Source organism: Alosa pseudoharengus, unplaced genomic scaffold, assembly GCF_046254945.1.
Source record: "Alosa pseudoharengus isolate Yale_2024_CS ecotype anadromous, Long Island Sound unplaced genomic scaffold, YU_APseudo_1.1 YU_APseudo_1.1_scf_1, whole genome shotgun sequence".
Classification (NCBI taxonomy): Eukaryota; Metazoa; Chordata; class Actinopteri; order Clupeiformes; family Clupeidae; genus Alosa; species Alosa pseudoharengus.
Window position 1 is genome coordinate 42,841,493 of NW_027468564.1, and position 22,801 is coordinate 42,864,293.

The 22,801-nt window shown below is 41.4% G+C and overlaps 1 long non-coding RNA gene across 1 annotated transcript; it reads right to left on the reverse strand.

Annotated features, from left to right (window-relative positions):
• Positions 1-343: 343 nt before the first annotated feature.
• LOC143128738 (uncharacterized) lies at positions 344-22,708 on the reverse strand. The gene is made up of 5 exons (XR_012987988.1): positions 21,430-22,708; positions 21,304-21,324; positions 20,906-20,973; positions 5,654-5,790; positions 344-4,638 (listed from the first exon to the last, which is right to left on the reverse strand). It is a non-coding gene; the product is annotated as an uncharacterized LOC143128738 (long non-coding RNA).
• Positions 22,709-22,801: the final 93 nt, after the last annotated feature.

The following is a 22,801-nucleotide window of genomic DNA, read 5'->3' on the forward strand; positions in this document are numbered from 1 at the left end:
CCTCCCTTCTAAATTGATGTATTTGGGCTTTTCTCAATACAAAGTACACTAAAGAACGGTCTCCCGTTCTTGAAAGTTCGAACTTGAAAAGTTAAGATCGTGAGTCCAGACTCTGGAGAACGCGAGGACACAGGACGCTCAATTTGCAGTTTGAGACAGCAGCGTTCTTGTCAACGGCAGCTTCTCTCGGAACAGCTCGGGAGTCTAGTCATTTACCTATTGCTCTATTGGTCTACCCAGTATTTCTGACATTTACAATAAAATATATAATTCACCAGCTTGTTTAAGTTTGTTTCTCATTGATTTTTTTTTATTATTAAATATTAATAAGAATATATTCACTTGCCGATGGCGGGAACAACGTTTGAAGTTCGCAGTTTAAGTGACAGTTATGATTAACGTTAGTTGTGAAGCCTGTAGCCTACCGTTTATAGCCTAAACATGGATCAGATTGTAGCAGCAATTATGATAGGTAGGCCTATTATGTATCAATGCTGCCATTTCTCTTATGTGAGTGTCACGGCTGAGCTGACGTAATGCATTGTGGAATCTTCAATCCACCAAGTCACCACCCGATGCATCCTTGCTAAAACCAACGATTCGAGAACACTTCCGGGAATGTTATGCGTTCTTGAATAAATGCGAACTTGTGAATTGGAACAGTACTTCGGCGGTGATTGATGACGTTTCAGAACGATTTTCAAGTTCATGAGAACACAAGTATAGAAAAGAACGCATATTGAGAAAAGCCCTTTGTTTACGAAAACAAGAAATGTTCACAGCCAGAATACTACCTTTATTGTTTTTGTAGAGAAGGCAATTACATTTGTATTTATGCAGGGTACAAAATAGGCTTAGTTAAGCCTATTTATGACATTATTTATTTATTTATCCATTAATTCATGCTCAACATTTATTCATCTTCGACTCAAAGACATGCTAATGTCTGAAACACTTCCGTGAACTTTCGTGAACCTTTTTTCGATACAATTGGATTGAAAGCTTCACTGGTTCAGAAAGCTTCAGTTCGCCATCACTACAAAAAGGTAACTAAGGAAAAGGTTGATCTTTCAACCGTCAAAACTTAAACAATGTCTCTTCAAACGTGAAATCATAGTCCCGATTCCCTCAGGTAAATCTCTTCTTGAAAACAAGTCTTCAGCCTTACTTTAGACAGCACCGCAGCCCGTGGCCAATCCGGCGGTAAGTATTCCAGTCTTCAGGTAAGTATTCCAGTCTTTAGGTAAGTATTCCAGTCTTCCAGTACTTCACGTGGAAAGTGCCACTTCGCCCGTCTGTAGCTCCTCTGAGCGCACAACTTGAGCTTGTCTCCCAAACCCCACTCTGACACCAACTGTGTCTCTGGGCCTTAAAAAGCCCTCCAGCTCATCAGGCCCTGATCGGTCTCAGGTGTGTTGGGATATCGTGTGTTTGAGGGGTGGAGTTTCCAACGCTGTCTGTGACTGCAGCCATCTCAGGGGAATGTAGCGGCCCTCCAGAACGCAGCCTCTCGTGACATCACAATTTACATACAGGTTGTTTCAATATTGAAACACTGCTCGCGAACCACTTGGGATAGCTTGCGGACCACACTTTGAGAAACCTACAAGACAGTTCCCCAAGAACTGTGTTGTTGACAATATGGCACATTGTTCTCAAAATTAACAGAAATGCAGCTGTAAACTTAAAATGTTGGTCTGTAGAGTAAAATGAATGAGACTTACAACACATAGGCTAGTAACTTTACAGCTAGCCTTTGTTCTGGACTTCATGAAAACTCACGCTAGGTTTCTAATGTTAGCTAACGTAAACAAAAGCTCAGCAATGCGTCGTCACGGTTTTAGCTAGTGCCGTTTTTTCTGTCTTAGTGCTTTGTACTGTAGAGTTCAGGATGATGGCTCTTAAGATGTGTAATTAAATTGGTAACGTTAAAAGAGTATCGTTTTACCCCTCCTCGCATCACTGGTACATTACAAGCCTTGCAAATAGCAATTTTGTTATCAGTTTCCGGAATTTGGAAATACTGCCACACAGCCATGTTGAAGGATGTTGTTGGCGCTCATAGTAACGTAAACATTTGCTTCGCGTGTGCATAATTAACAGGTCACCTTATCGGCTAGGCACATCGGCAGAAATGTCCATATCGGCCGATGCCAATAATTAAGTTATGAAGCTTTTATCTGCAGATACCGATGTCAGACCGATATCATCGTGCATCCCGAATCACTATGTTGGTGATAGACGGGTCAAATCAACCAATCAGATCAACGAAGCGTATGACATACAGAACGTCGACGAAAATACAACCATAAGCTATATTGCTGGTAAGTTCCGCCCTTTCCGCTATCCCCGCTGGACCTCTAGATTGAAAAATCGTTAATGCAAGTGAATGTGAGAAAATAATTATTTTCTGGTCCCGTTTGAATTTTGCCATGAATGTGAACATATGTTGTCTGTGAATTTTTAATATAAATTTTCGTGTAAAGAATGCTACAATTGAGCGGGTAGAAGTTTGATGCGGTTAAACTTTGTGTGAGAGCACTTTGTGGACTACAACTTTCCGCTAGATGACAACTAACTAGTTTCCCATAACAACCATCAGCTGGTCGAGATGTAGAGGGTTATTAAGATCGACTTTGAACACAGTGAACCATACAACTTTACAATCACACTGTATCATAGTGTTAATGTGTTGAGTGAAGCTAGACATGTTTCTAATATTTTTGTTACCATGTGTGTTTATTCCTGCCGTTACAAAAACTAGCATCTCAGTTAATGTTAGCGATTAGAGCTAGCTCACGTCACAGGCGACATGTAGTCTTTCTCGTTATGTCTTTTCCACAACTGATAGCCGAAGAATCATATATTATACTGTCAAACTCGTAACATGAAAAATTATATTAAAAATTCACAGACAACATATGTTCACATTCATGGCACAATTCAAACGGGACCAGAAAATAATTATTTTCTCACATTCACTTGCATTGACGATTTTTCAATCTAGAGGTCCACTGGGGGTTAAACGGATGGGCGGGACTTATCAGCTCTATAGGCTACCCATAACCTAAACCCACCTCAAAACCAACGCTGATTGGCCATTCGTTTGACGGCTCCAATTTTTCTTTATCGCAAGAAACCAGATTGATCTGCGAGTGGAAAAATGGTGGAGTTAAATAGATGAATGAAGAGAAGATAAATCAAAAGTGCATAAAATCAGTTCAGTTAGTGTCATAAGGCCTTTATATGGATACAGTCACATTTAAAGCACGGATGGCCTGAGGGTAGAAACTTTTCTGCATTCTGTCCATGCTGGACTTCAGGCAGCGGTAACATTTCTCAGATTATTAACATAGAGAAGAGGCAGTTATTGGGGCGGTTAGGGTCATTTCATTCCACCGGATTTTGTGTAAGCATTTCATCTCAACAGTAACTCTCCCAACATGGTCGCGGAGAACTATACCTTTTCAAACTGTTTGCGAACGTTTGCAGAAAACTCAAGGCAAGCAGAAAACTGTTTGCAAATGTTCCAAATGTTCTCCTATGTTTGCGAATTTGAACGCATCTCAGTTGTTAGATCATGGCATGTCACATGAGAAGTTATATGAATGGTTAATGAATGAAGACTTTATTACTAATACAATAAATTGTCAGTCAAACTAAATGTAAGTTAAAACCTTAATGAAATACAACTGTAAATTATAACAGTTGAATAAACAGTGCAATTACACTGAATATTCTCAACTAATCAAATAAACCTGACACAGGTGAATGCATGAGAAAGAAAAGAACATCAACTTAAACCTGAGTTGAAATGGTGAAGGAATGACAGTGATGGAACAGGAGAGGAATGGGGAAGAGAGGATCTTCACAGTCAGCAGCAGAAAGACACAGTATATACACACATACAACATATACTCGGATTACATTTGCTGGTATATGGTTATGGTTGTTGTTACTTAGCAGACACTTTGTTCCAAAGTGACTTACAACATAAATATAGGTTGCATGCACACTGCACAGTGTATCATTTTATAATGTTAAAAGTGAACTAGATGTACTACATAGCCGCTCTTCCCTGCATTTTCTCCCCACATAAACTAAATCATGCTTCTCAATTTCTCTCCATTCCCATTCCTTCAACTCTTTGAAAACCACACATCACATGCTCTACCTTTGGGTACTGAATGATTGTTGAAACTAACATTTTTGTTGATGTATGTGTGCGCAATCTGCACATGCGTGTGTGGGCATCTGTGTGCCCGACCATGTATGTATGAGTGTCAGTTTGTTTGTGAAAGCCCTGCTTGTTCCCTCTGTTAGCCTATAGATGGAGGTGTGGAGCCAGATGGACTCGAGGAGCTACAGTACATGCCGACATGCATGTGCCCCAGTGTCCCAGGAATCATAAGCCAAAAATTGCTGAGGAAAAAGAAACTGAACTTTGCTGACAAATAACAAATTAGTACTAGTGGCAGTGTGCTATATTTTTTTCGTTCCTTAGATAGGACTTCAATTCATTCATTTTCACCCATTTCCTCTAAGTCATCTACAGGTAGGTCTGAGGCAATTCCTGATGACTTCATCCACCAGACGACTTTTATGATCGGTTAAGGTCATGCACATCAGCTTCAGACCCTGGGGGGATTCAAACATAAATGAATGAGGAACTACTGCTGGCAATAACCATAGCACAGCGGTTCCCAAACTTTTCCCCCCGCGTACCACCGCCTACATTCCGACTCGGCTCGCGTACCCCCACCATCCGACACATAAACACATAGCCTAAAAACGTAACGCATTCTATAACACCCCCCAGCGTTGACAATATTTGTCCGTTTCCCGGTTTTAGGTGCGTGCATTTGGTCAGTTAAAAAGTTATGAAAATTAGCCTGCATAGTAGCCTAACATCCACATACAATATCTTATCTTATAATGGGCCTACAACAACGCATGACAAGGATGTATTCGTTTGTACAACACTATACAGCCTAGAAAGGCTAAACTTAGGCTACCTTAGTTTGTTAAATGTAAAGCCTAGCTTAATGTTACCTTTCTTGCCCATCTGAAATAACTCCTAGCTTTGCTCCTTCCCTCCTTTCTGTTTTTGTTGTTTTCAAAAACCTGTTATATCCGTGAAACTTTACCCCCACGGACCATCCAACGCATTCAAAAGTAACGCATTCTATTAGCTATTCCAGGCGTCATGTTTAATAAGCTGGCCTTTTTTTGATGAACACATACAGAGTTTATAAATGATATCCTTTAATTTCATGTTTTCATATCATTATGACCTGATTCGAAATTATGTATTTATTCATGAATTAATTACAAAAGATGTAAAATTTTCATTTTATAGGCTACCTGTCCGCCATAGCCCTTTTCATCTCGCGTACCCCCTAGAAGCAGCTCGCGTACCACCGGGGGTACGCGTACCACAGTTTGGGAATCCCTGCCATAGCACATCAACAACAGAATAGTTTACATGAAATGCAATTACAATTTTTTACATTCATAACTGGACAAATTGCACAGCTTGCAGGACAACAGGCCTACATTTAAATGATAAAAAAAAAATCAGTCAAAATCTTTTCTTTTTTTCTTTTAAAGGCAGTACAAGCCACTCTGTGAAACTTTTAAAGTATAATCTTACCAGATTCTCTTATAGATGACGCTGAAATCTCTGTGTGACACCCAACTCCCGTCTCCCCCACTCCCTCTCCAACATCTCTTTCATTCTCTCCATCTGACCAGCAGACTTCTTTCTGGCCGGCTCTTGGTCTTCAAGCCCTGGTTTATCACATGGGTGAGCTCAATAGGCATTCAAATGATCACCTAATCACATCATGTAGCATTTATGATGAGGATTAATATGGGAATTACTTATACAACATACATTCAGACACGTTTGATTTAAAACTTTGACCTTGCAATGAGAATGACATTTGCCATGGACGGATTATGAATGGGAGGGGGCATTTGGGGGTCATCCCCCAGAAAAAAATGTATTTGTTTGATGTGATTTCCTGCATTCTGGTGCATTTTGGGGTGGCCAATACTAAATTCAACGATTCATAGCCTACATCCTGATTTGTTGATATTGAGGCAAAGGGGTATATGGGGTTTTTTTTTTTTTTTTTTTTTTGCAAAAACCAGTATGTTTATTAACCCTTAGAACCCGATTGACGCAAAGTGCGTCAAAAAACACACCCTTTCTTCTCTGTTACATTGCTCCGGAATGGTTCATCGCAGCGAGATGAAACCTTTATTGCACGACAGAGCAGAAGTGGGGCTTTCCAACGAGACTACACACTTGTCTGTACGATCAAGTATGAAAATTAAAAAAAATCATGAAATTAAATCAAATTGCATCATATTTACAGTCTATACTTCTCTGCGTTCACCTGCACACACATTACTCTAGTTTGAATTACTCGCGAACCCGTGATCGCATCGATATGGCAAGCATATCAGATGAAAGAGGGGGCACAGGGCTATCCATTGGTACCATGTTTATCGATCGATCCTTCTGGCTTATAAAACCAGACGAAGTGACTGCAAAATAATAACGTCATGTACACAAACCAACGCTGCACACTCATTACTCTCGTTTGAATTACTCGCGGACCCGTGATCGCATAGATATGCCACGCATGTCAGATGAAAGAGGAGACTCAGAGCTATCATTTGATACCAAGTACATCCTTCTGGGTTATAAAACAGACGAAGTGACAGCAAAATAATAACTTCATATAGCTGGACTTACCCCACGTTTTTGTCTGTTCTTGTGGCAAAGCATGTTTATAATCCAATGCTATCATGTGTTTCTCTATGGCAAAGCATGTTCATATTCCGGTTTTGAGATCCTAGCAAATTCCTGCATGGCATCCAATTCAAGGCTCACATTGCATCCCAATTTGTTCAACAAATAAACACCTTTTTTGCCTTTACTTTGTTCATGGCAATGCAGTAAAGAGTTGAGAATTATTATGACTGCATACACACAGGCACGCAGGCTAACATGCAACCTCGGGTCAAGTCAGGTCAGATCAGTTCATGTCACAGATATGGAGCGCAGAAAGGTCATTTTTCATCACTAAATAAAAAATGGCATTTATTTCCGTAAATCACACAGCAAATATTTCTGTAAATTGCTCAGCCCCAGAGTATCCCTCCAACATGGCGATTATATTGCCCGATTCAGGACAGTCTGCCCTGCACACAAATGAAATGCACGTAGAGCTGTGAGCTTGCTGTGGTGAGATACATGTCGAAATATAAAATAAAATTTTTATAATACACTTTTTATATTTTAATTCTTTAAAAATCAAAATAAAATCAATGCTAGTATTAATACATGAAATGATGGCAGATCTGAATAGCCTAAACTCTCCTGAAAAAAACAATATATAATATATGTGTGTGGCACTTACAATGACCAGAATAAATCCTTATGAATAAAGGTAGTGAAAATGCCCTAAAAACAGCTTAGGGTTCTAAGGGTTAATTGGAGAGTTTTGAGGCAGCATCTACATCTTTCGCCTCCCAAAGAGGTTAACGTTGTTTCTATGTTAAGGTGCTGAATAAGTATCAATACCACTGTTTTTAAAGCCTTTTATAAAGTTCAATACACAATGGGTCCCCCCCAAGAAAAAAACAAACCTGAGTCCCCCAGAGCCATCTGATCTAGTACACTGAATAGAATACACAACATGTGATATTAGACAACCAGGAAGATACAATTAACACAGGAAATACCATCCAGAACAAAATGAGCCAGTTCAAAGAGTCACTTTTATTTAGCAAAACATACCATAAGTATATAACCATGTAATAACATAGTCATATGCAAGTAATAACATTAACACCCTCTGAAATGCAGAATGTTCAAAATGACAAGATCTATAGATCTACTAAGGTCACCAAACATGAGATCACCATTTTTCATTTAAGCCCCAAGGTGTAATAGTATTTAGCTTCAAAATCCAATTTCTTTCCAAATTCAATCTTTGATTTTTGTTCCAGGAAGAGTTAGACTGAAGGCCAATGATGGAGAGCTGTTCCATGGGATGAGTTTGGAAATGATTGTACAAGATGCGATCCTTTTGAATCCGAATATAATACAAATGTTGCTTAACCCGTACCCTGATTGAAGATTGGGTTTCTCCTATGTAAAGGAGTCCACAGGAGCGACACTTAATAGCATAGATTACATTAGGTGTATCTGGGGAGATGGACTGGTTAACAGGAGCACCCTTACCCGTGCAAGAATTGACTATGAAATGGGTTGAGAAGAAAGGTCCCTTTTCACGGGCGGGACGGTCTAGTCTAGTATGCACCAATGCATCTTGGAGGTTCTTATTTCTCCGGAAAGCTGAAATCATGCGAAAGTGTTGTAATTGTGGGACTTCAGCTTGTAATTGTGTGAAGTTGTTCTTAATAACTCTACCCCAGTTAGTCACCCCCCGATGAAAGGTCTGTACAAACGGCACCAAATCGGAGTTGGTAGGGATTGGTCTACCAGTGTAAAGGTCATTTTGGAAGGAATGTTGGACCTGAGCCTTAATTCCCCGCAAGAACCTTCGCGAATAACCCCGTTCCCGTAAAGCCTTAAACAGTGTCCTGGTTGCTACCTCAACATCCTCACTCCGTGTGCAAATCCGATGGAATCGGATCAACTGGGACTTCACTATTCCCCTAAAGGTGTGTCTGGGGTGATAGGAGGACTTGTGCAGAAGCGCATGCGTATCGGTACTTTTAAAGTACACTCTAGTGCCAATACCTTTAAGCCCCGTCGAATCGCTATCAGTAAAGAACACCTCAGTGTCTAAAAATTAAATTTTAGATTTGTGGATGTTGCTGGTAACCTTAATAGTACGATCGTGTGAATTAAGGATAGTAGTAAATTCATAGAAAGCCTCCAAACCATGAGACCAGAGGCCAAAGATGTCATCTAAAAAGCGAAAATACACTAAGGGGCGCTTAGGGCATTTAGGGAAAACAGATGTCTCCCACGACGCCATAAAAATATTGGCGTACGAAGGGGCAAATGTTTTTCCCATAGCTGTACCATGAATTTGTAAAAATAATTGTCCATTAAACAAAAAATCATTACGGGTCAAACCTAAACGGAGAAGGCCAAGTAAGGCCTCATCTGGACGGTTTGCATCTGGAAATCTCTGAAAAACATCGGCCACGGCTCGGAGACCTAATTCAGTGTCAATATTGGTATAAAGTGAAGTAACGTCAATAGTAAATAGAAACGTGTCTGAAGGGACCTTCAAGTCTTTGATTTTACTTATGAAGTCATATGTATCCTTCAAATAGCTATCATGGCCCTGAGAAAGAGGATTAAGATAGAAATCTTTAAATTTTGCGATGTTGTATGACTCCGAGCCGCAGTCGCTAATAATGGGTCTACCTGGAGGAATGCCGGGCAGAGGCCAAGACTCTGGTTTTTTATGAACCTTCGGAAGAAGGTAGAAGAGTCTTGGCCTCGGCTCGTCTGGGCCCTCCAGGAAGCGAAGTTGTTTATCTGTAATATGCCCCTGCTCTTTTAAACTCTGTAAAATTGGCCTCTGGATCTCACGGGTGGCTGCCTGGATCTAATTGGTAAGCGGGGTGTAATGGTCAGTCATAGAAAGCTGTCTATCCGCTTCTCTCAGATACTGAGCCCGATCCTGTATCACAATGACAGAGCCCTTATCGGCCGGTTTAAAGACTAGTAATTCGTTGTTACACAATTCGGCTAAGGCTGTACGTTGTTCTATAGAGACATTCGACGGGGTTTTGGGGAGAGTGGAGCGTTGGCTAATCACGGCTATATCTCGGTCACAGTGTGCAATAATAGACGGTGTAATTTGGTCCCTGGGAGGTTCCCAGGTCGAGGGAAGTTGGAAGGGGATAGGTTCCCCAGAATCGTCATAATCAAAAAAATCCAATAGTTTTAATCTCCTATGGTAGGAATGGAGGTCCTTTCGGAATCTATCCTTATCAAAACCTAGGGGTGTGGGGATGAAGCTAAGCCCTTTGGATAACAGTTCAACTTGGGGAGATGTCAATTGAAAATGTCTGGATAAATTCAAGATGTTGTCTACACTGGGGCCTGAAGGACATGTTTGGCCCCCAGTGAGTTTAAGCAACCCAACCAGAAGTCCAACATGGTCTCAGCGGTGCGTTTGAGCCAATGGATCTTATCCCTTGCATTAATCTGGAAGTCCTTAGGATCTAAAGTAGGTAAAAAATGTTTGCATCTACTCTGGACCCGATCATTAAAATGTCTAGCTCGATCCACCACCCCCCGATCTAAAGATGGGGACCAAGAAATCTGGGCTATGTAGATAAGTGCGTTAGGAAACTTAGCCTTACAGGCTCGATTTAAGTCCAAAAACTGTTTCCAGATCGTCTCCGGTTCATTAAGTTTGCAGCAATTGATAATACCGGCCGAAATCAGAACCAATTCTACCTCTTTTGTAATAGGTGTTCCTTTAACTAGGTCAGTGAGGTGGTGGAATGCCGCCCCCGGGAAGCTATCAATTTGTAGATTTGGGTGGGAAAATTTTGGGATGCGGCTCAAGTTGAAGTCGCCTAAGAATAGAATAGGCTTGGTTACCGTTAGGGACCAATCTGCAAACTGGTCTTCCGCCCTCGTATGGCGAGTTGGAAAAAAGACCAGAGGAGTAGAGGGGATGGGCGGAGCGGGAAGGGGCCCAGGGGAACCCCCGGCACCGACATGGTTTACGGAGGTGGACTCAGACTGAGGTTGATCTGTCAAGTGATCGACTTGATTTTGTGACCCAGTCATCCTAGTCCCTCCATCACCCAAATTTCGGTTACCGTTGGGCACCCCCGTGGCGCCACCCACTCCGTCCAACCCTAGGGAAAAAGATAACATCAAATCCAGATTAGACTGGGGGTCCAAGGCAGCATCTACTCCAGATTTGTTAGGGGTTATCAGAGGACAAGACAAGCCAGAATGATCAGGAACCAGAGCAGTAGCACCAGGCAGAAGGTCAGCAGAAAGTGGAAGATCAACCAAAATACCAGGAGAGGCCGGGTGTCCCATAATAGGATCCGGGTCCCTCCTGGATAGAGTCAAATTTAGAACAGGCATTACCCCTGATCTCAAGGCGTCTAAGGGAGATCCCTGAGTAGAACAGTTAGCATTTGGATTAATCAAAACACTACGCCTCTCTGAACATGATCCTGTCTTGGAGGACTCAGACGGGTCCTCAGAGACAGGATCAGGCAAATCTGGAATAGAAGGGTCTATTGATAAGACCTGCGCTATGACTGATTGCTGTCTGGAAGTGACTGGAATGATGGGAGAAGAGCTCCGAGGGGGGTTATCAACTGGGGCAGAGCACAGAAGATCCCTAACCTTAACACTGGAGCTGTTCGTGAATTTTTTTCTATATCTAGTTTTTGCCCATGAAGTTGCTCTGTCAAAGGCCTCCAAGTCAAAGCCCTCACAGATCTCTGAAACATTAGAGATTACAGATTCGTAATGCTCAATCATAATTTTAAGAATCTCCTTCATCCAAGTTTCTGTCATATTGGACACTCTGCCAGATGTAGAAGAATTTGGACAGGCTGGTTTTATGAATTTAGTCAATTTCAGTACTTGTTTCAACATCCCCGGAGGAAGTACATTGCTACTAAGGGCCAAATTTAAAATTTCTAGATGGTGAGTAGCCTGGTATAATTTAAAGTATTGTTTTGCTATACGGGTGGTAGCAGGAACTGGAAAACCACCCTGGCGACCCTGTGGTCTTGACTCACCTTGCTCATGGACATCTGCCAAAGGCTGGTTCCGATTCTGAAGACTAAGAATCATAGTGAATAAATAAAATCAAAGAAAGGGTGAAGGGGGAGGGACTAGACAAGTGCTAAAAAGGGGTAAAAAAGGAAAAAACAAGAAAATGAAACAAAGGTCAATACTGGCCAAACATACAAAGTGCTATAAAGAAATAATAATATATAAGGGATCAACTAAGACACTATATCAATAACACTGAAGGTCTGCATCAATAAAGTTACTGACCTGGGAGTCCACCTCCAATTTTAAATTGTTTTAAGAAAGGTAAATGGAGATCAAAAGTTCAAATTCTGCTGTTTAAAATCCCAACAGGTTTCTAATCGGCAGCAATGTTCAACAAAGAGGACAGGGATCCAACCTCTCATTGAGAGGCATGTGGTAAGGCTATTAAGGCAGATCACTGCAAATCCACTGCAAGACACTCGTGAGAAGTCAAGACTATAACACTGCACACTGTTGTTCTCAAAGATGGCAAATCCAGAAGTGCTCAAAATCCATGATAGATAAGAAAGCATGTGCAAAAGAAGCCATTACCGTAGCCTCCTAGAGAGAAGGATCCTCCTGGATTCAGTTGTCCATGTGCTTGAGCCACAAGCCATGTGCTTAATCCATAGGCCAAGGATATAAGGCCCACAAATGTGAGTCCACCGAAAGATAATCCAAAGTTTTAGAAGGGATTTAAAGGGAGTAAGATCTCCAACTTACATTAAAAGTCAATAAAAGATGAGTTAGCATATACCCCTTTCACACTGGCAAAACGAGTGTCCCTTTCACATAGACGAGGCGGAACGGCGGGACAAAGGGTCTCGCCAAATTTACTACCAAGCCCCCTAGACATTTTGCCGAGTTTTTTCGTTCCGCCACCAGTGTGAATGGGTCAAGGCGGAAAGGGGGAACGTGGGCGTGGGAAGGGGACGTGGGCGGGGGTGTCTAGTGACGCTATGCAACCCACCACCGGGAGATTTAAAAACACACACAGCTGATCAGAACGAAGAAGAACAACAACAACAAGGAGAAAGAAAACATGGCACACTGGGGAGACCAAGAAATCCGGACGCTCCTTGCCCTTAGGGGAGAAGATAAGGTGAGGCGCCACATGAACGGGACAGTAAAGGATGGTCTATTGGAAAGACTGGCCGGAAAACTCTGCGACCTCGGCTATGCACGGGACAAGATGCAGGTCACCAGCAAATTAAAAAGCCTGCAAAAAATTCAACAGCGTCAATGACCACAACGGCAGAAGTGGCAGGGGGAGACTGGATTGGCCATATTTCCACTCGGCCAACCCTGTCGCTCTTCTGAGCAGCATGGAGGCGACACCTGCATCCCCAGCACCCAGTGTCTGTTCTGGCGCCGACACCAGCACCAGCGATTCCAACACCGAAAGCCAACAATCAGCCACCGATAACCAACCAGGTAAATTCGTAGGCCTACTCATTTTCGCAATTGCAGGCTATAACATTCCCCTGTGTGTTTCACCGATTTGTTTGCCTATGAAACAACCCGACTAAGTATCCAAAGGGACATGCAGTCGCAGTCTTCCCTTATGCGGGACATGATTGCAAGAATACCAGCTCCTGTACCAGAGCACAGCACCCCACGCCACTACCGTGCACCTGCTGCAGCGTCCTACCACTCTCCTCCGCCACCATTCCCCAGCTTCCACATGGATGAGTCACACAACGGGCCGTCTGCGTCTTATCAGCAGCTGGACTGATCATATTGTTGTTTTTAATTTTTTAGCACTGCATATTTTGCAGTTATAGGGCTCTATTTTTGGTATGGATGGTCTTTTTTGTATGTTTGTAAATAGTTATAATACACTGTTGCACTGATGTTTCATTTTGCACTTGTAAATAGTTAATGTTTGTAAATAGTTAGGCTATAATATGCCTACATTGCACTGTTGGATGTTTCATTTTGCACTTGTAAATAGTTCAAGCACATTTCTTTCTATTAAAACATTTATAGTTTAATCTTCCTGTGTACTTCACTCATTTACATTCGCCAGACTTCACAAATACAGCCTAAGTCCGCGGTTATTCAAATGTGGACGTCTAATCGGTGAAATCACACTTCTTATTGTAATGCTTAATGCATTGTATACCGATTGCTTTGGTAACTGCACCTGTTTAGAATATTGTGGACTTTAATGCTAGGAATGCCTGCTGTATTGTTCGAGGACAGGCGATAATGCTCTTGAACAAGAGTAGGTATTGTAATGCTTAATGCAACTGCTCCCTGCTTCTCTTCAATTTCTCATTCAAATTACTTTTTATTGTCCGAAGACGTTGCTCGCAAGATGAATCCGATTCTATCGAAGCATAGCACTGCACGATGATGCAAAGCAACTTCAATTGCATCTGCAAGGTAGGCCTACTAAAGATGTGGGCAGCAGCTAGCCAAAGTGTTGTCGGTTCTCCCGCCATGGCTTTGAAAATTACACACCTGCTGCATCTGAAGGGTGCATAAGGCCCACGCATATCAGTCTACACGCCCCCTATTGCACGTCACGTTTAAATTTGCTAGCTGGTCCCACCCATAGGTCCTGTCTCCTGGCTCCCCAAATCGCCGGGACTTGTGAACAGATCAGCAGGCCGGCAAATTTTCACCTCATTTTCAGACACACGTTGCGGCAAAAAGACGTCTCCTCTTCCCGCAAATTTTGTGTAATCTCTGTGTGAAAGGGCCTATTGATTCCAAGCAAAGGCTTGGGCTTCAGGGCCCTTGGCCCGGTAGGCCCGTGCAGTAATCCATCCCTGACATTTGCTACATATATTTCACACTTTTGATATTACTAGTTCAGTGGTTCTCAACCTTTTTTCAGTGATGTACCCCCTGTGAAATATTTTTATAACTAACCAGCGCAAAGTTGAGAAAAAAGACTTAAAACAGAGCACTGTGCCATCAGTGTCTAATTTATGAAACTTTGAAACCGATAAACACATACACATATAACGTATATTTTCTTGAAATATTTATTAAATAATTGTTTTTTAAGTATTTTTGCATGGATTCTACTTTTTAAATATATGTATATTTTAACCCTTAGTACCCTAAGCTTTTTTTAGGGCATTTTCACGACATTTATTCATAAGGATTTATTCTGGTCATTGTAAGTGCCACACATATATATTGTTTTTTTCCCCCGGCTGAGTCTAGGCTATCCAGATCTGCCATGATTTCATGTATTAGTACTATCATTGATTTTATTTGGATTTTTAAAGAATTAAAATATAAAAAGTGTATTTTAAAAAATCTTATATTTTGACATGTATCTCACCACAGCAAGCTCATAGCTCTACATGCATTTAATGTGTGTGTAGGGCAGACTGTCCTGAATCTGGCAATATCATTGCCATGGTGGAGGGATTCTCTGGGGATGAGCAATTTACAGATGTGGTGTGCGCCCAGGGCCGGATTAACCAGCAACTGGGGGCACGGGACCAGTAAGGGGCCCTGGGCACAGTCAAAATATTACTTTCGATCACTTCCCTAATTTTATGCAGATTTTGCAACCCGTGCAATCAAAATATTATGTTAAATCACGTCAAAAACAGTGTCTGTAGCTGCCTGCACAAATGCTGCCTGCCGTCAGTCAATGAGTGAGGGCGAGCTATCACGTCGAAACATTTCATAACACACAGACTACGCTATAGTCGTCATGTCAACGTGGTTAGCATTTTCTCGGACGCAATTGAGCAGTTAGTCCACACTTCATCAACCCACAAACATGAAATTTACTTCTGTCAAAACTTTCGAGACTAAATTAAGTTTTGAGTGTAGCGCAGTAAGCACAAGCATATTTTTGTGGCTTTACGCACAGCAAAGGGCATTCGTGTATGTTAATGCCTGGTACAGATTGCAATCAAGATTGCAGACAAGGCTTACATGCTAATAATATTACCAGGGGCGGACTGGGACCAAAAATCGGCCCTGGCATACTTGGCCCAAGCGGCCCTCAAATCGGTCGGGCACACCTAATTAAATACAGAATCTTTGTATTACCCTTGAATATGCATATATTTTCAACTGTCATGGAGCACTGAAAGTGATGTAGGCCTCATTGGCTATCACTCTGTCTGATCAGAGGTAGCCATGGAGCACATGATCTCCATATTCAAGTAGCCTATAGTTTATACAAGCAATTATTAAAGAAGAGTTTCTGCTTGAATTCGAAGTATCATTTAAACTATACAAGGCTCAACTGACAGCAGCACCAAACAGTTACTGAATTTGCCTATGTGTAAAGAGCTAAATTACCTAGATTGTAGTAGACATTAATCACTGTAGGACAACTGAAACAACACAAAATAAATAGGGCTGTTGCTGGAAATATTTTATTCCCTTAGTCTATACTACATTGCTGGTACATTTTGGAACATTATAGCTACATTAACTAATTATCTTTAATGTCTTCCAGTAGCCTATCGTATAGGTTACTGTATATGGCTTGTGCATGAATATGACGATGTTTTGTAGCCTACATTTCCGTCAGTCTACAGTCTTTTAGTCCATCTTTACCCTTCCAAGATATAACCCTTTCGACGCTCTACTTTGAGAGACCAACCACCACTCATGCCATCGATGTTGAATTTTGGCCGTCTGACGGAAACTGATCAATCTGACCAACAATTAACATCGATTTGACACTTTTGCTGACCGGGGTAGCAAATAATTCATTTAGAACATTTAAGTTACGCTGTTTGTTATTATAATCACAGCACGGCCTTACGTTATCATAACCACATCATTACATTATCGGAATTGATAAGTCATCATAATCATCATCGTCAGCATGGCATGACGAAGCTGAAGTTGGCCGCACATTCAGAATGCGATGTAGTTAAGTTTCCGTTCCACCTTAAATATTGCAATTTTCTACCGACAGGGGGCAGTGCTGACTGCAAATACGCGATGACACTGGCATTTGCCTAGTAGCAGACGAACATGTAGGCTACTCCTCACAGACCAATAAAAGCCTTTTGTCGACCAATCTTTAGGTAAATGATAGCCTTCATGCTTTCTGTCAAATAAATCGGTTCATATTGCACTTGTTTTGGGGGGGCTTCTTCTTTACATGAGCTATATTTCATATTTTACAATTTATGCACTAGATTTGATACCCATTGCTCACACATGATTTGCCGTGAGATATTACACCACATCCCGATACTACAGTCTCTGAGCTTTCATTTGACACCATGTATGGCCAATTTCGTCGTGAAAATTCACCCTTTTATTATGACCGCTGCGCAGCGAATTTCTTTTTCGCATGCCCAAATTTCCGTCAATGATTCCCGGGACACTGAAAGACCGGGGTACACGAAACTTGGTGGGCATGTAACCCCACATGGATAGCATGGAACCATCGTTTTTCGTTTTGATCTGTAGCCCCCCCGCTGGACTGGACCCCCCGAAAGGAGGGGGGTCCAGTGTGAATATCTTGAGAACTGTAGGGACTAGGATGACCATTTTTTTCTGTATGTTTGCCTCCAGGGGTCATGTTAACCCATTTCATGTACACACATGTGCACAAACAGATACACACACACACACACACACACATACATTCACAGTAATCATACGTATGACACATACTGTAGCGGTCAGCTATGCCTGCCTACTTATAATGATAATAATATATTAATTAAATAGTAACTGGTGGGTTTTGGCGTAGACTGGTGGCAGTTGAGGGGTTCTGTTTGTGTTGGGACGTGACGCGATGACGTGAGTGAGCGTAGGCCTGTCATTATTTGAATGAAGTTTGTGGCGGGGAGAGTGTGGGCCGATGGCGGATGAGTTGCGGCAGGAGAGAAGTTGCTGAGAACGGAGAGGATCGTATGGATTCTATTGGGATACTCTGGTGGATTATTCTATGCCCTGGGAGCACTTTTGGACCCCGACATCCGTTTCCGAGAATTCTGCAAGACACAGGGAGACGGAGCTTTCTATGACGAACAGCGCTGGATGCCGGGTTTGATACAAACTTTTTCTGTTGTGACCGGTTTCCCTAAGCCTGTTTGTAGCCTCCAAAAACCCTTTCACCTGCCCTCAATACCTACCGCTGCCCCAATCCCATTTAAATTCCTCGTTACAATAAACTATAGCCTACTTTTCCGTGGCGGCGCCCACACAACAAGACGTCTCACCCCTTCTTTCACCCCTGACTCCTTCAGTTGATATTTTGACCCTAACTCTACTCTAACTTTTGATTTCGTTTCATACATTTTCTTTCTTTCATTTTCTTTCTTTTGATTAGAGATCGTATGCTCTAGGAGCACGATTCACTTTGTGTTGTCGGCCTATGTGACCGACGTTGTCGGAAAACTGGTAGCCTGCATTTAGTTAATATTCCTGAGCTCAATAGAGGGTTGTTGAACCTGACTACTATTTATATGTATGCTATTGTACGAAAGTGAGTTAACGAACAACTGCGTGTTGAACATTTTCAGTTTGGTTTGAATGGAGTTTTTTTTATTGTTTGGGGGCGATTCCTTTGTTCATATGCGCCTTGACGGCGGCTTACCTACAGCTAGGCCTGACGTTGGTAATACGCCACGGTCTTAAATCCTGTTGTGAACTGTTGTGAACATTTCAATACATTCATTTTTCATTTAAAAGTTCAGAGTGAAACCGAGTCTCCTTCCCACATACAAAAAATAAGCTGGCGTAACTGAAATGAATATATGTCCGGATTTCAGTCACGTTACAATACTCACACAATAGACATATGTACGCTTGCATGCACAGGCACATACGCAGGCACACACACAAGCACGCACGCACACACACACACACACACACACACACACATAACATAAACATGTACATGCACACATGCACACAATTCAAGAATTTCTCAGAATTATGAACAGCCAAGATGGAGGTGGGGTTGTATAAAATGAATTTTACATGTGAAATATATGAACTAATCATGTTTTGGTACTTGTTGTCTAGCAGATATCAGTGAGAATTGAGTGTGGATAATGCAATTTAGTGAGATAGTTAGAATCATATAGGCCTTTCAGCGTGATTTATTTTTGTGGAAAAAATGTGCTGGACTGGGCGGCAGTCATATTTTGTACCGCTCTGCGGTACATCTAGTTACAATTGAAATTCCATGAGCTGTTTTTCATATTCCACAATGTATGCACTATACTTGATACCTATTGCCCACACAACATTTGCCGTGAAATATTACACCACATCCCGATACTACCGTCTCACAGCGTTCATATGACACCCAGCATGCCAAACTTCGTCGTGGAAAATGGCCATTTTTCTTACATTTAAATTACATGAACTATATTTCATATTCCACAGTATATGCACTAGATTTGATACCTATGGCCCATACATCATTTGCCGGGAAATATTACACCACATCCTGAAACTACATTCTCTGAGCTTTCATATGACACCTTGCATGCCAAAATCCATTGTGGAAAATGGCCATGGCCAATGGCAATAGGCATCAAATCAAGTGCACAAATGGTAATATATGAAATATAGCTCATGTAAATTAAATCTATGAAATATGCCCATTTTCCACGACGAAATTGGCCATGCATGGTGTCAAATGAAAGCTCAGAGACTGTAGTATCGGGATGTGGTGTAATATTTCACGGCAAATGATGTGTGGGCAATAGGCATCAAATCTAGTGCATAATTTGTCAAATAAGATATATAGCTCATGTAACTTAAATGTAAGGAAAATGGCCATTTTCCACGATGGAATTTGGCATGCAAGGTGTCATATGAAAGCTCAGAGACTGTAGTTTCGGGGTGTGGTGTAATATTTCACGGCAAATGATGATTGGGCCATAGGTATCAAATCTGGTGCATACATTGTGGAATATGAAAAACAGCTCATGGAATTTCAATTGTAATAAAAGGGTGAATTTTCACGACGAAATTGGCCATACATGGTGTCAAATGAAAGCTCAGAGACTGTAGTATCGGGATGTGGTGTAATATCTCACAGCATGTGTGAGCAATGGGTATCAAATCTAGTGCATAAATTGTAAAATATGAAATATAGCTCATGTAAAGAAGAAACAGAAAAGCCCCTCCAAAACAAGTGCAATATGAACCGATTTATTTGACAGAAAGCATGTATCATTTACTTAAAGATTGGTCGACAATGGAGTCACCAGAAAAAAAGGCTTTTATTCGTCTGTGAGGAGTAGCCTACGTGTTCGTCTGCTACTAGGCAAATGCCAGTGTCATCGCGTATTTGCAGTCAGCACTGCCCCCTGTTGGTAGAAAATTGCAATATTTAAGGTGGAATGGAAACTTGACTACACCACATTCTGAATCTGCGGCCAACTTCACCTTCGTCTTGTCTTTGCCTTGTAACTGGACATTTAACTCAAATGTATCGCTAAGATATATCGCTAAGGTAGGCCAGCTTCGTCAAGAAATGTTAATTAGTGAACGTGCTTGCAGATTCAAACATGCGCGACAGCACTTTACCTCGGGAAAGCCACCTTGCCTCGCTGTGAAACAGTACAGCCTTTTGGTCAGCTAATATCTCTTCGCAAAGTGCGGAGAATAGACGCGCTTTTAAGGGCCGGGATTTGATGAAATTCACCACTCTCACAACAACCTTCAAAATCTCATGTAGGTCGGGACTAACTAAGCTGCCTTGACACGAGCGCTTCCCTATGAATAACACAGTGCGTCCATTGCGCATCGGGTGCTACCTGGGCCCAGGCTACAGATAAAAAAATAAATAAAAAAAACTTTTTTCACGTCAGTTCGCATGTCTCCGCATGGCATGTCTCCGCGACCCACAGTTTGAGAAACGCTGGACTACTCCTGCTTGCCCTCTGGATTATTTACCTGCCATTGACTGCTCTTTCTGCTATTGACCTCTGCTGCACTGTGTTGAACTTGTTACAAGGAATAAAGACTTGTTATTGCAACTGCTACTGGTCTGCTTTTGGGTCCGACTAGAAAACCTGACACTCATCCCATTTTTGACAAGTAGTTAACTTTCCTTGATTACATTGTTTAATGTCCACATTATGATATGTCGTATAATATGTTGTATAATGGCACACAGCACTTTGTGTTACTTACCCCTCTGGCTGATATGTTCAGTATGGCTTGCTTTAACCAATATCAAAATCCTCAGCCTTCGACTGCAACTGGTGAAGGAATCAACAGAAAGTATTACAGTTCTTCACATTACTTCACTCCACTCATGTTTGCATGTTCAAAGGCAACCGCATTGGCCAGTTTATATGAACAACCGGAATAATCGCTTTTTTTCTGAGCATGTTATCAGAACTTCTGTCTCAGTTTAGATGTTGTGTTGTATGATGAAAGATTACTGCATCAGTATTGCATCAGAAAACAAAGCCTATATTATGTTGTCACACATGTATGTTTTGTGTTAAATATCACATTAGTTAACATTACTTCACCACAACCACTACAAACACACACAATATCCACTACATAAACATTGGGCTTACCCCATAGCTTGACGGAAGTTACTGTAACACAACAAAGGACACAACAAAAAGTTTTAGTTTTAAATTGAAAAGATAATTTATTCAAAATAGAGCAAAATTAAAGCAACTAATGTCTTAATGTTGCACCTGCATAGATGTCATGAATATGTTAGTAGGTATTTGAGAGAACCAAAAGAGAGAGATAGTGAGATAAGAAGGGTGGGTGTAAAGGAGGACATGAAGAAAAGTGCCAAAGAATGCCTATACTGAGAGAGAGAGAGAGGTGGACGATCGGTTGACTCGGGATCTGTCTCAGTTTAGATGTTGTGTTGTATGATGAAGAATGTATTTCTGTAATATTGCATCAGATACCAAAGGCTATATTTACTGACTGACAGTAAAGCCTCATCCCCAAATACAGGTGCACATAATAATGGTAATAGCCCAACCATACCCAGCCCTGCTAGTGCACTGACAGATCAGGACCTTTAAGACAAAGTAAAGTTCATTAATATGATATTGTTACTTGTAATTGTTACTAAGCCATTGTATACTTATCAATGTAGCAAGTTGCACTATGGCAAGTTCTAATATCAGACTGATGTCATGAACTGGGTATGACACGCCAATGGCCATTAGCGTGTTATCTAACGCATAATAGCATTTTGGCGTGTTTATCAACGCCATAACCTAACCATAACCCTAACCCTAGAGGGTGTCATATCCTTGACGTTGACATACACGCGGAAGTGAGACGATAAGGGGCGTGTATGTTTACGCGGCGTTGACATACACGCAGATAGCTCAAAATGCGTGCAGATAACATGCCAGTTGCCTATTTTTGAAGTGCATGTATATTTATGCAAAAACATGATACCAAGTTGCTAATATAGAGGATAACTACATAATAGTAATAATTGTACATCATTACGACAGGTGAGTTCAGTCACAAGATTCAGTTCAGATTCACAAGACGCTTTATGATACACAATGGAGTTTGCTAGAAAAACATAAACCAGATAGACTGCATGTTTTCACTGGACTATGACAAGCAGGAACATTTAGACACAAAATACAAGTGCCCAACTGTTGACATTATTTCCTCTTTCCCCTCAACTATCATCTCTGCTTCTCACAATACAAAGGGTGGAATCAGAGCAAGATATACTGTATAAATGCTACAACTTCTGTAGCGAGCGTGCATATTCTCTCTCCTGCTCAAACAAAAGGTGTGCGCGTGCATATAGTTCTGCATAAGTTGATTGTTTACAAACTATTTACAGGAACTTGTAAATAGCCTAGTGGCCTACTGCCATGCAGTTAATGGGATACTGTGCAGAGTTGGGAAGTTATGGTAGGCCAATTTGCCGTGAGTACACAGGGGAAATTATCTCTCATTGTTGAGTAGCCTGATACGCACAGTGCATACGGCGGTACACCTGCAGGGGCACCTGTATATATATATATATATATATATATATATATATATATATATAGGTATATATATATTACAATGTCC